This window comes from Dasypus novemcinctus, chromosome 3, assembly GCF_030445035.2.
Source record: "Dasypus novemcinctus isolate mDasNov1 chromosome 3, mDasNov1.1.hap2, whole genome shotgun sequence".
Taxonomy (NCBI): domain Eukaryota; kingdom Metazoa; phylum Chordata; class Mammalia; order Cingulata; family Dasypodidae; genus Dasypus; species Dasypus novemcinctus.
In genome coordinates this window covers 58,818,252-58,831,551 of record NC_080675.1, presented here as the reverse complement: position 1 = coordinate 58,831,551, position 13,300 = coordinate 58,818,252, and positions in this window count along the sequence as shown.

Here is a 13,300-nt window from a genome sequence, read left to right as displayed (position 1 = left end):
ACAGACTGCTGGAACCAACTCTCAGAGTTTCTGAGTCAGTAGGTCAGCGTGGGGGTTCAAGGCTGTTCATTGCTAACTAATTTTCAGATGCTGCTGATGCTGCTAGACTGGGGATCACACCTGAGAATCACTGATTGGATTATTATTAATTTTGTACTTTCACCTGGGTGTTGTGGGGGGGGGGGGAGGGGAGATCAGGAACTAGGATCGTTGATTGTAGATGTTAATAGAAAAGGACTTTGCGACACATGATTGGGGGGAAGAAATCCTCTTTCAGCACAGTCAGATCCAGAAGTTTCACCAGCGTTTAGATGACACTTCTACATAGTTCTAGTGAGAGAGCTTTTGACCTAAACTTCACCCTCCTAGTGTGAGATATTTCATTTAAAAAAAAAAAAAAAGTGAGGGGGAGAAGGTTGCAACCCATCTTTATGTCCCTTTTCCACAATCCAGCATGAAATATATTTTGGATCCACCTATTTTTCTCCTCTATTACCACCAACCTGTTCTGAACCACTATTATCTCTCACCTGGATACTGCACAGTCTCCTAGCAACTTGCTGTTCAAAGTGCCGTCAACAGACCCACAGCCTCAGCTTCAGGTAGTTGCTTTTTAGAAATGCAGGAGGCCGGACCTCAGCTGGACCCTGCCTCTCTAATGCACCCTCCCCAGGGCCACACCCCTCCCTATCACTGTGCTTCAGCAAACCTTATTTCTCATTTTCCCTTACAGGTCAAGTTCTTTCTTGTTTTCAAGTAAATTGCTCCTTCTGCCTGGAATGTTCTCCTCCATCCCCCATTGCATTTTTAGCTACTTCCCATTCTTCAGCTTTCAGCTTAAATGTCACTTCCTCAGGAGACATTTCCTGGCCTCTCCACCTAAATCTATGCTCCACTTTCCATTATTATCTATTTCCTTTAAAGCAGGTATCATAATTTATTATTATTTTTGTTACCTGTTTTCTCTTTTGGTCAAGCACCCCATTTTTTTTAACAAATCAATTTTGTTGATACATATTAATAAAGCATACAATTTATCCAAAGTATACAATCAATGGTATTTGGTATAATCACATAGTTGTGCATTCATCACTTTAGTCATAATCAAAGTATTTTCATTATTTCAATAATAATAATAAACAAAAAACAGACAAACAAGAACATTCCTCACCTCTCAATCTCTTTGTTTCCCCTGCTGTGCATAGCTGCTATTTCTGGCTATTCTTGCACAATTATTTATTTGATTATTGAGCAGTTTTATTGAGATATGTTCACATATGATCTATCCGAAGTGTATAATCAATAGCTTCTTTTTTTAGCTATTAAAAAGTCCTATATTGTAAAATTGTAAAAGAGAAAGAAAAATAGATTGAAAGAAATTACAAATTTTAGGAGCATGCAAAGCCAGGTTAGATTTAATATAATCAATTTTAAAAAATAAATAGCATAGCAACAAACATTTAACATAATGTTATATTTAATATAATATTTATATTCAATATAAATAATGATTCAACTATAATAGAAATTAATTATAACATAATTCTAATTTTTATATATTACAGCTTTAACTATTGGACATAATCTCTAAGAATGAAATTAATTATTGGTTTAGTTATTTAATATCCATTCAGGCCATAATGCTTTCTAGATAATCAAATTCTTATTTGGGAATTCTTTACATCTTATTGGAATGAATTACAGCAGATAAAAATTTGCCAACTCATAATTTTATGAGGCAGAAAAACTCAAAGTCTTGTTCAGCTGTAGTCCTGCTAAATCATTATTGATCCAAATAGATTATTTTAATTACAGAGTATGAAGAAGAAAGGGTTAAAGAAAAATGAAGTATCCAAAGTATCTATGGGAAGCGGATGTGGCTCAAGTGATTGGGCTTCCACCTACCATATGGGAGGACCCGGGTTCAATGTCTGGTAAAAAAAAAAAGCGTGCCCACATGGGGAGCTGAGTGCCCACACTAGTGCCCACGCAGTGAGCCAGTGCCTGCCAAAGTGAGTCACGCAGCAAGATGATGATACAACAAAAAAGAGACAAAGGGGAGAGTCAAGGCGAGGTGCAACAGAAACCAGGAACTGAGGTGGTGCAAGTGCAGGGAGCCTCTCTCCACATCAGAGGTCCCCAGGATCGAATCCTGGTGACTCCTAGTGGAGAGAAAGTGAAAAAGAGCAGACAAAAAGAAGCAGATACAGACTATCACACAGTGATGAACATAGACGGTGAAAAAAAAGGAAAAACAGCAGGGCAGGGTGAGGGGAGGGGTAAAAATATCTCTTCTTCAGTTCTCCTCACATAAAAGCAACTGTTATTTTGTGTGAAAAAAAAATTACAGAATACTGATCATAGGTACAATTTGCCAGTTCTGCTGAGTAATTATTGTTCATATACTATAATGTTATTATTTTACATTTATCTGGTGTACTCCAGCTCTTTTTTGGTTACTATTTGCATGGAATACCTTTTTCCCACCTTTCACTTTAAACCTGGTTGTGTCCTTATGTCTGAGGTGGGACTCTTATAGACAGCATATAGATGGCTCATATTTTTTTATCCATTCTATCAGTCTGTGTCTTTTGATTGGGGAGTTCAGTCCATTAACATTCAGTGTTTTTACTGTAAAGGCATTATTTACTTCAGCCATTTTGTCCTTTGGCTCTCTGTTGTCATAGTGTTCTACTGTCTGTATTCATATCCTTTATTTTACCCTTCCTAACAATCTTCATTTCTAACCTCTTCTCCAAATCTCTCATCCTTGTTTTTTACTTTCAGGCTGCAGCACCCCCTTTGGTATCTCTTGCAAAGCTGTTTTTTGGTAACACATTCTTTCAGTTTTGTTTGTCTCTGAAGACTTTGAACTCATCCTTATTTTTGAAGGTCAGTTTTGCCAGATATAGAATTCTTGGCTGTAATTTTTTTCTTTTGGTACCTTAAATACATCATACCACTCTCCCCTCCATAGTTTCTGATGAGAGGTTGGCATTTAATCTTATTGAGTTTCCCTTGTATGTGATGCTTTGCTTTTCTCTTGCTACTTTCAGAATCCTCTCTTTATCTCTGATATTTGTCATTCTGAATAGTAAGTGTCTCTGGGTAGGACTATTTGGATGTATTCTGATTGGGGTGTGTTGTCCTTGGAAATTGATATTTATGTCCTTCATAAGGGTTGGGAAGTTTTTGGTCATTATTTCCTAAAATATACTTTCTGCACCTTTTCCATTATCTGGAACACCAATAATGCAAATGTTTGTGAGTTTCACATTGTCATTCAATTCCCTGAGACTGTTCAATTTTTTCCATTCTCCTCTCTTTCTGTTCTCCTGTCTTTTCAGTTCAGATGTCCTGTGTTTGAAATCACTAATTCTGTCTTCAAGCAATTCAGATCTGCTCTTATGTGCCTTTAATGTATTTTTAATCTACTCCATTGTGCCTTTTATTCCCATAATATCTGTAACTTTTCTTTGCAAGCTTTCAAATTGTTCTTTATGCTCTCCAGTGTCATCTTAATATTCTTTATTTCTTTAGTCATATTTTCTTTAAAGTCTTTGAAGTGATTTAGTAGAGTTGTGTGATTATTGCTGATTAATTGTATTAAATCCTGTATCTCTTCAAGATATTTGATTTGTTCCTTTGGCTGGGCCATCTCTTCCTGTTTCCTAGTATGGCTTGTAATTTTTTGCTGATGTGTAGGCTTTTGAATATGTTGGTGAATTTACTCGGATGGCCAATTTCTCTTTCTTGCCTATTGTTCTTCCTCCTCCTCCTCCTCCTCCTCCTCTTCCTCTTCCTCTTCTTCTTCCTTCTTCACAGCTCTTCTTTGATATTTGATTTAACTTATTCTCAGTCTTTAAAATTGCCCAGCTTAAGTTCAAAATCTTGCTGGGGACTCACCTGTGGTGCAGATTTTCTCCCAAGGCTTGGATACAGAGAGCACAGAGAACAGTTTTTGTCCATTCAGTTTCCTGACCAATCAGCAGATGGTGCTAGTCATCTTTCCACAAAGGAGTTTCAGGTTGGGCTTTCCTGTTTTCCTGTGTTGAATCTCCACATCAGAGATTCAAAACAGGCTCTGCTGGCCAAATTCACTGAAGAGAAGCACCCAGACGTCCCTTCTCTTTTCTCTTGAAATAGCTGACAGGGAAGAAGATGTCATCTCAATCAGCTGCAGTGAGCCAGTTGTTTTACCCTAGCCTAATTTCTTGGAGGTCTGAGAGGGGAGCCCTTCTTGGCTGCCACGGAGGCTTGGTAACTCACATTTGTCATTTCAGCTTCTTCTCTCTGTCCCTCACCTCCCTGGGAGTTGTGTAGCACTGTCCTGGTCTACTGACCCCAAAAGCATGTCCCTCAGACAGCTTTTGGCTCTTTCTACATTGTTTTTGTGAGAGCATTCAGCTCTGCATGTTAGTCCATCGCCATCTTCCCACAATCCCCCAAGCACCACCTTTAAAAGTAAGACTGTCCTGGTCACAGTGTCTGACATGTCAAATGCACTCAGTAAGTATCTACTTGGGGAATGACCCCTAGCTTCCTCTGTTTCCTTACCAAATAAAGGAAAATTGTTCGAAAGGGATGTGGGGAAGAGTCTAGGATTTTTAAATACTGTAGAGGAGATAGGATCTGTAAATTTTGGGGAAAAGGAAGGGAAGTAAGCATATCAAAAAGTTTTGTTTTTAAAGTAAGTAAGCAAATAAATAAATAAATACTAAGGCAGAGGGCTGAAAAAGGGAATTTTGTTAGTTGACGCAATGTCCACCTGGGGACATTCCAAAGGGACAGAAGTAGTTAGCTAACTGGTGAGTTTGGTACAACACCTGACTTGTGCCTAACCCACCCCTATGCTTAGTCTATTTTTAGCTGAATGGTTTGGATTGTATCATCACCAACAGGAATAGAGAAAAAAGGGATTATGTTACAGCTTTCAAATGCAATCAACTGAGATACTTTCAATATGAGTTAGAGAGAAAGCAGCCAGGGCCCTACCCTGCATGGAGATCACTCTCAAATGGTTAAACTTGTATTTATAATTAATTCTTTTCTTTCTGAAGGAGAGCTCCAGTCTTTCCCCATCTCCCCAGATTTTCATTTAATACAATGATACAATTCTCATTTTCATTACTGTGTACAATTTTATGGTTGACAGGATTGGTTTACATTTAGAATACTTATAATTATTTCTTAAACCAGATCTGCTTCATTCTGCTCTTAAAGATCTTGAACTTCCTGAACTAGGAAACCTTTTTATCTGTGGTATGTTCATCTAGGTGTCAATATTGCTAAAGCTGACTTCTAAAGTGTCCATAATGTGTCTGTGAGTGGACACCATTACAGCGTAGTGATAATGAAATTAATATTGTGGATTTTCCTTTTGTACTGGCCACTTAGATTTTCATGGAGAAAAACTGTTATAATCATAGATATTTCTGCCAGCTGTTCAGAACAATGTTTCTCAAACTTAGAATTATACAAACCTTATACAGAAAAAATAATTTCCTTGTATAGGAAATGTAATTTTTATAGATCTCCAAAAATATTAATATGTCAGCAGAGAAATATTGACTTGTTAAAGTCTTTCTACATAAAAATATATTTTTAATTGTGATGAAAATTAAGTAGTTTATAACTGATCAAGTGTTTTAAAAACAATTAGGAATTGTTTAAGACCCCAGTTTAAGAAATGTTGAAGTTTATACCAGATGAGAGAGTAAAACTGGCATAATTACGCAACACCCCTCCTGAAAAAACAGTGCCATAGGCTTGTGTGTCTCCCTTAAGCTAAAATAAATTCTCATTAGAACAATGTGGAAACTTCAGCAGAAAAGGTGGGAACACGGACACACTTAATTCTGACTAAAGATGCCAAAGAAATCTTCCTGGGGGATGTAACATTTGAACTGAGATTTGTTTGTCAGATGGGAGAAGGGAAAACTCCATTCCAAACAGAAAGAACTTTCTGTGCCAAGATGGAGGTAAAAAGGATCACGATTCATTTGGGAACTGCAAATCATGCCAGGTAGTTGAGGTGTAAGATGCAAGTGGGAAGGTGATAAATGATGAAGCTACAACGGATGTCGCAGGTTAGATCGTAGAGGTTCACATCATATGTCATTCAGAGAAACTTAGACTTATTGCTGTAAATGATAGAGGAGTTCAAGCAGGGGAGGCCGTGATCAGATCTGTGCTGTTAAAAAGCTTACACTGACAGCAACATGGAGAATGAATTGAAGGAAGGTCAAAAAAGAAGTTTGGGGGAGGTTAAGTCATTTTAATAGGTAAGCATAAAAATGAGGAGTGCCTAAACTAAATAACTCAAATAGGAATGAAAAAGAGGGGGGCATTTTGAGACATATTCATGGAACAAAATTGCTAAGACTTAGTAAAAAATGGATATGGGGATAAAAGCAAGGGATGTGCCTAGGACACATCCCAAGTTTCTGGCTTGGATAATTGAGTAGTTCACAGTGCCTCCACACAATGTGAGGAAAACAATGCAGAAACTGGTTTTGGGAAGAAGATAATGAATTTATGTTGGGCATGATGTCTTAGTTGCTGGGAGATGTCTATATATATATATATTTTTTTAAAGATTTGTTTTTCATTTTATTTATTTTTATTTATTTCTCTCCCCTTCCCCCCCACCCCCACCCCCACTCCAGTTGTCTGTTCTCTGTGTCCATTTGCTGCATGTTCTTCTTTGTCTGCTTCTGTTGTTGTCAGCGGCACAGGAATCTGTGTCTCTTTTTGTTGCATCATCTTGTTGTGTCAGCTCTCCGTGTGGGTGGCACCATTCCTGGGCAGGCTGCACTTTCTTTTGCACTGGGCAGCTCTCCTTACGGGGCGCACTCCTTGCGATTGGGACCTCCCTACGCAGAGACATCCCTGTGTGGCACAGCACCCCTTGTGCCCATCAGCACTGTGCATGGGCCAGCTCCACATGGGTCAAGGAAGCCCAGGGTTTGAACCACAGACCTCCCATGTGGTAGACAGACACCCTATCCACTGGGCCAAGTCTGCGTCCAGGGAGATGTGTGGATAGAAGTGTGGAACAAGGCTTCAGATGTAATGTCAAGCTAGAGAAAATATTCCATATTATTGGTGGCCCCTGCCAGTCTGAGATTGCTGTCAACACTCTTAAGCTTTATCCTGAATCTAGTAGTTCGAATAGACTTCACGAGTGTAAATCAGATTGTCTGATGAGATGAATAGAAGGAGGTGAGAAGAGAGGTAAGAATGGGACTCTAGGAAACACTAATATTCAAGAGATGAAGGAAAACAACTTGCAAAGAAGACTGAGAAGTAGTCAGACAGGAACAAGAGGTAAAATCAGTTGCCTTGGTGATGGGAAAGAGTGGTGTGGACACAAGAAAGGTAAATGAGTAAAGCAGGAATCTTTTAAGTATTAGAAATTAATAGGGAGTGATGGGTTTCTTGGGACTCTTACATTCTATACAAAGTGAATAGCTGCTTATTGCCACAGAATGTAGGATTTATATTGCCAGATCCGCTGATTTTTTCCAAAAGACACCAGGAACTTGTTTTAATTTCGTTTTTTTTTTTAATATAGAAATTAAAAGCAAACAAACACCATGTATGGACATGCTTGGTAGGACCTTTGAAGTAAGACAACAGAAAATGTCACCATCAATGGACGAACATTGCTAAAGAATATTGAATGTTTATACAAAACTGCTTAGCTAAACCACAGTGAAAGGATATTTGGTGGTGGAATTTTCTGGGGTTCTGCAAATGCACTCTGTTGTGAGATATTAAAAAGTGGCTTTGCTTGCTTTCCATGTATGAGGTATGGTATTCAACACTGCTCCTTTGGGAAAAAAAGGGGGGAAAAAAAAAGCAGACATCAACATTATATAAACAAATGGGTGTGGCTGGGTTCCAATAACACTTTATTTACAAAAACAGATCTAGAGCCAGATTTAGCTGTAGTTTGCAGACTCATGCTCTTCTGAAACTGGAAAACATGCCGTAAAGTTCTAGCATGCAGCAAGCCCTGATTTGTACTGTTTGCCAATTTCCATTGGGTAAATACCCCCCCTTGCCTGATTTTTCAAGCTACCAATGGTTTAGCAATCAGATTGCAAAATTCTTGAATATTTGATGATTGACTCTCAGGCGCTGCTAAGAGCCAGTTCCAGCGCAGCACTGGAATCATACGGTGTGGGTATGGGACAGTGTACTGAGAGTAGGTAGAGCCACAGGAAAATATAGGGAGAAAAATATTTAGCTTTTTTACTCTTAATAAGCTTTCATAATTGAACCCTCCTTTTCCATACTAGCTAATATTTATTTCATTTTGTTTGATTGCAAAACATGAAGAGAAGAAACTTTCGTGTGTGTGAAGTGATCTGAAAATATACCTTTGTATTATTAGGAAATCTTGTGGCATCAACACTGACGTTAAGAGAGAGATGCGTATGTGTGTATCTTTGAACACATTGGTGTGTGTGTGTTAGGTGTTTTAAGGTCCTTTTTTGGTTATTCCACTATCTCTGTTTTTATTGACTGATTTTCCTCCTGGTTACAGCTCACAATGTGCTGCTTTTACCATGTCAAGTAAATTTTTATTGGATATCAACATTATAAATGTTACATTATTGAATGGATTTTATTGTTTTCCTTCAAAGAGTTTTTAAGTTTGTTTTGGCAGATGCGTTAGTTGCAGATCAACTTGATCCTTTCAGGGATTACTTCTAAGCGTTAGAGTGTGTGTAGTATAGACTTTACCCTAGGGCTAGTTTAGTTTTAATACTAAGTCAATACCCTTCTGGGTTTCTATTGATTGCCCTAAGTTTCAGTGAGGTGTCTCTACGCTTGAACATCTTCTGGCCCTCTGTGTCCTCTAGGAATTGTTCAGCTTATAACTTCTGGCAGTTGTTCTTTGCTCAGCATTGAGGGTTTCACCCTCTGCCAGTACAGACTGGTATTCACCCAAAGACTCAGGAGGACCCCTGGGCAGATTTGGAGATCTGTTTCTCTGTGTAGCTCCCTCTTCTCTGATACTTTGCCCCCACAAATTCCAGCTTTTTCAACTTCCCCAAAATTCAGTCTCTATTTCTTCAATTTAGTAAGACCACTATGCTTAGCTTGGGTTTCCCTTCTCTGTGCAGTAGTTCGAAAATTGCCACTAGGTAGGAAGTTGAGGTAATTGTAAGGTTTTCTTATTTATTTTCCTTTTCTCAAAGATCATAGTATTTCCCTGCCTGTTGTCTCTGTGTGCAAAAAGCAGTTGTTTCATATCTTTTGTCCAGTTTTCATTTGTTTACTGTGGGAGGGTAAGTTCTGTACCAGTTATTTTTTCATCATCAGTAATGGAAGCTTGACATCTTTGCAATGTTGAATCTTCCAATCCCTGTATATTTATTTAGGTCTTCTTTGATGTTTTAAATTAAATTTTATAGTTTTCTCTGTAGATGTCTTACATATCTAGTATTATATCTATTCTCAATTCTTCAAAGTTATATGCCTTTGCAAATTATATCATTTTTAAAATTTTATTTTCTACCTATTACTTGCTGGTATAATGGAAAAAATTAATTTTGTATTTTGATTTTTTAATTCAGTAACTTTGTTAATAAAGTATTATTTATTTTGGGTTATCTACATATCATCTGAAAAATGTCAGTTTTGTTTCTTTATTTGTAGTCCTTATACCTAATTTTTTCTTGCCCTATTTCACTGTTTAAAAGCTCCAGTACTATGCTGAATTGGCATTCCCTTATAATTCTAGTGAGCTAAGGATTTTTGGTTTTTAAAAAAATATTTCTTAATATGTAGATTTACAGATACTTCATTCAGAATGTACAGATTTCCCATATACTGCCCCTGTCCACAGTTTTCCCCATTATTAACATGTTGCAGTGGTGTGTGGTATATTTGTTACAATTGATAAAACTATATTATTATAATTATACTATTAACTATAGTGCAGAGTTTACATTAGGGCTCACTTTTTGTGTTGTACAATTCTATGTTGTTTTCTAGCAATTCTGTTCTTCTTCTCCACCCGCCCCGCTCCCCCCACCCCGAGATGGCTCCCCTGTCTGTTTGCTCATTGTTTGCACTTGTTGTCTGCTCATTTTTTCTCTAGGAGGCACTGGGAACCAAACCCAGGACCTCCCATGTGGGAGGCAAGCGCTCAGCTGCTTGAGTCATATCTGGTTCCAGCCCGTTGTATGCTCATTGTTTGTTCATTGTCTTGCATATTGTTCTTTTGCTCATTGTCTGCTCGTTTTAGCTTGTTGTCTGCTTGTTTTTCCACATTGTCTGCTCATTGTTTTTGCTCAATGTCTGCTTGCGGTCCGCTCATTGTTTGTCTTCTTTAGGAGGCACCAGATACCGAACCTGGGACCTCCCATATGGGAGGCAGGTGCTCAACTGCTTGAGTCATATCTGGTCCCAGCCTGTTGTATGCTCATTGTTTGTTCATTGTCTTGCATATTGTTCTTTTGCTCATTGTCTGCTCATTGTTTTAGCTTGTTGTCTGCTTGTTTTTCTGCATTGTCTGCTCATTGTTTTTGCTCAATGTCTGCTTGCGGTCTGCTCATTGTTTGTCTTCTTTAGGAGGCACCAGATACCGAACCTGGGACCTCCCATATGGGAGGCAGGTGCTCAACTGCTTGAGCCACATCCATTCCATTTGTTGTTGTTTTTTAAAAAATTTAAATCTGTTAGCATATAAACAACTTAGATTTCCCATATTATCTAATTTCAGTTATGCAGTTCAGCCCCTGGTCACTGGTATTCTAGTTTCTGATTTTATGAATTTGCACATTCTAGTTTTTTCATGTGAGATCATACAAGATTTGTCCTTTTGTGTCTGGATTATTTCACTCAACATGATGTCTTCTTCATGCTTCAAAATTTCTTCTTGTAGCATTTATCAAAACTTTATTCCTTTTTATGACAGAATAACATTTCATTCCATTGAGTGGATATACTGCATTTCGTTGACCTATTCATTGGTTGATGGACACCTGGATTGCTTCCACCTTTTGACAGTTGTGAATAATGCCACTATGAACATCAGTTTGCAAATATGTGTTTGAGTGTCTGCTTGCAATTCTTTGGGGTCTATACCAAGAAGTGGGGTTGCTGGGTCACAAGGTAATTCTTCCTTTATTGGTCTTAGTTCTTATAATTAAAATATTTCTGAAGACATGTTAGTTTGAAAAATGTCTGATTGCTGGTAATGAAATCTTCACCAAGGTCAATGAGGACGTCACTGGCTGGAAAACAAATAGTGTGGAGGCCTGCATCACTGAGACTAAATTTATGACAGGTAATACTGAAGGAGGGGATGAGGCTGTCACCTAAGCCTCGGCACACTCTGAACACACTTGCCACCCTGCTTCCTTCCTGAAGACACTCCAGAGAATTTGGCTCTTTATTTTCTCAGAGTATGAAGTATGAGGATTTTTTAAAAAGTGAATTTTGCAAAAAGTCTTGTTAATTCTACCCTTTTTACACAAACTAGTAACAAGATGAAGTGACTAAAAATTGTTTTTCTGGATAGCTGCATGTTGGCTTAGGGGAAGGTCCTCGTAGGAATTTCTTTGAATTTAGGTTTAAATAATTTTCCCTTATAGAATCCAAAAGACATCATAACAAACTATAACGATTCTGAACACCATGAATGATTTCATTGTTCATGTTAATGGTGGTGGATGAATTGCAAACTTGACATTTAGCAGATTCAGCAACTAGCAACTAGCGGGCAAAATGGTAAGGTTTTGTTCAAGATTGCTGTACTTAAAATTGATCATGGAAACCATGAGTTGTTTGAGACTCTTCACTTACATGTCCTGGAAAATATAGTATTCATGGTAAAAATCGTTATTTTCTGGTATCTTTCTTTGTGAAAAAGTTCTTTGACAAATATGTCTCTTAGATTTTAAAAAAGATAGACAAAGAATCAGAAGATTTTAACCCAATAAATGACATAAATGATTTGCTTTCTTGTCAGGTAGCACTCGTCAAGATGTATACCAACACTAGCTAAAACTGTTACATGGTAACACCTCTTTTGCAAAATTCTGTGTTTACCTTGTCAAGGACTGGACAAAAGTTAAAATATTGTTTACAAGGTTAAATAAATCTTTACAAAGATTAAAATATTATTGCTATTTATATTTATATAGTTATGTGAATATGTGTTCTCAAAATCCTGTAGCTTAAAAAAGAGAAGAGAAATTGCCTAGATGGGAAACCTGATATTTGGTATTGGCTCCCTTTAGTTAATTTCAGTGTCCAAATTTGATACACCCTTTAGCCTAACAAGACAAATAGGAAACTCTTTTCCTCCTTAATGCTAAATTTAAAACAATTTTAAATGTTACAACAAAAAGTGGATATATTGAATAGAATGCAAAATTGGCCTAATTTTAATTGTCAGCCTGTAAGTTTGCTTCAGGCAACTAACGCTGGTCTTCTCAAACTTTTCCACAGAAGGGCCTGTGTGGGGTTCCAGTGGGTACCCCAGCCCTGGCTTCCCGGCATGCTTCAGGACACAGGTTAAAATGTAACAAACCTCGCACAGGGAAATAATGTACAGATGGTATCACACACTGTAAAGTTCTCCAGGTTGTGCAATATTCCTTCCTACAATAGCATCACCAGACCCTGTTCATGTGCTTCATTTGACCCTAGCAGAAACTCTGTTATGAAATGTCTTTATTCTAAGACCCTTTATCTTGGCGCCCTTTTCCCGCCTCTTCGTAGAGCTCCACCTTCATTCCCTGGACCACCGCTACCAGAGAGAACCTCCCCTGTCTGTGAGTCCCTGGAAGCTTCTGCCTGACACAGTGCTGACTGCATCCTCTGGTCCTGTAGCCCTGATCTGTGCCCTTCAGGAGCTGGGCTATGACACCCCGAGAAGCATCAAATTAGGTCCCTTGCCATCATGTTTTATTGTAGTTTTTCCATCAAAATGAACAGGCACACCAAGTTTCATTTTTTCCACAGCTGTATGTTAGATGCTAGTATGTGCAAAGTTCTGTGATAGATTCTGTACATATAGTGGTTAATAACTAAAATACATCACACCAGATTATTCAGAGGTAAGAACTTCATTTCCATTTTACTTAACAACAAAAAGTACCTCAAATAGTCTTGAAGATTAAATAGGATGGCATATGTAAGTGCCCAATAGAGGAGAGTGCTAAGGATGACAACCATGCACGATGTATAAACCTGGATTAGACCTTGTTTAAAAAAAAACACAAAACTGTCCTAAAAGGACATCCTTAGAAGAGTTATGGGTGTTTGAATATAA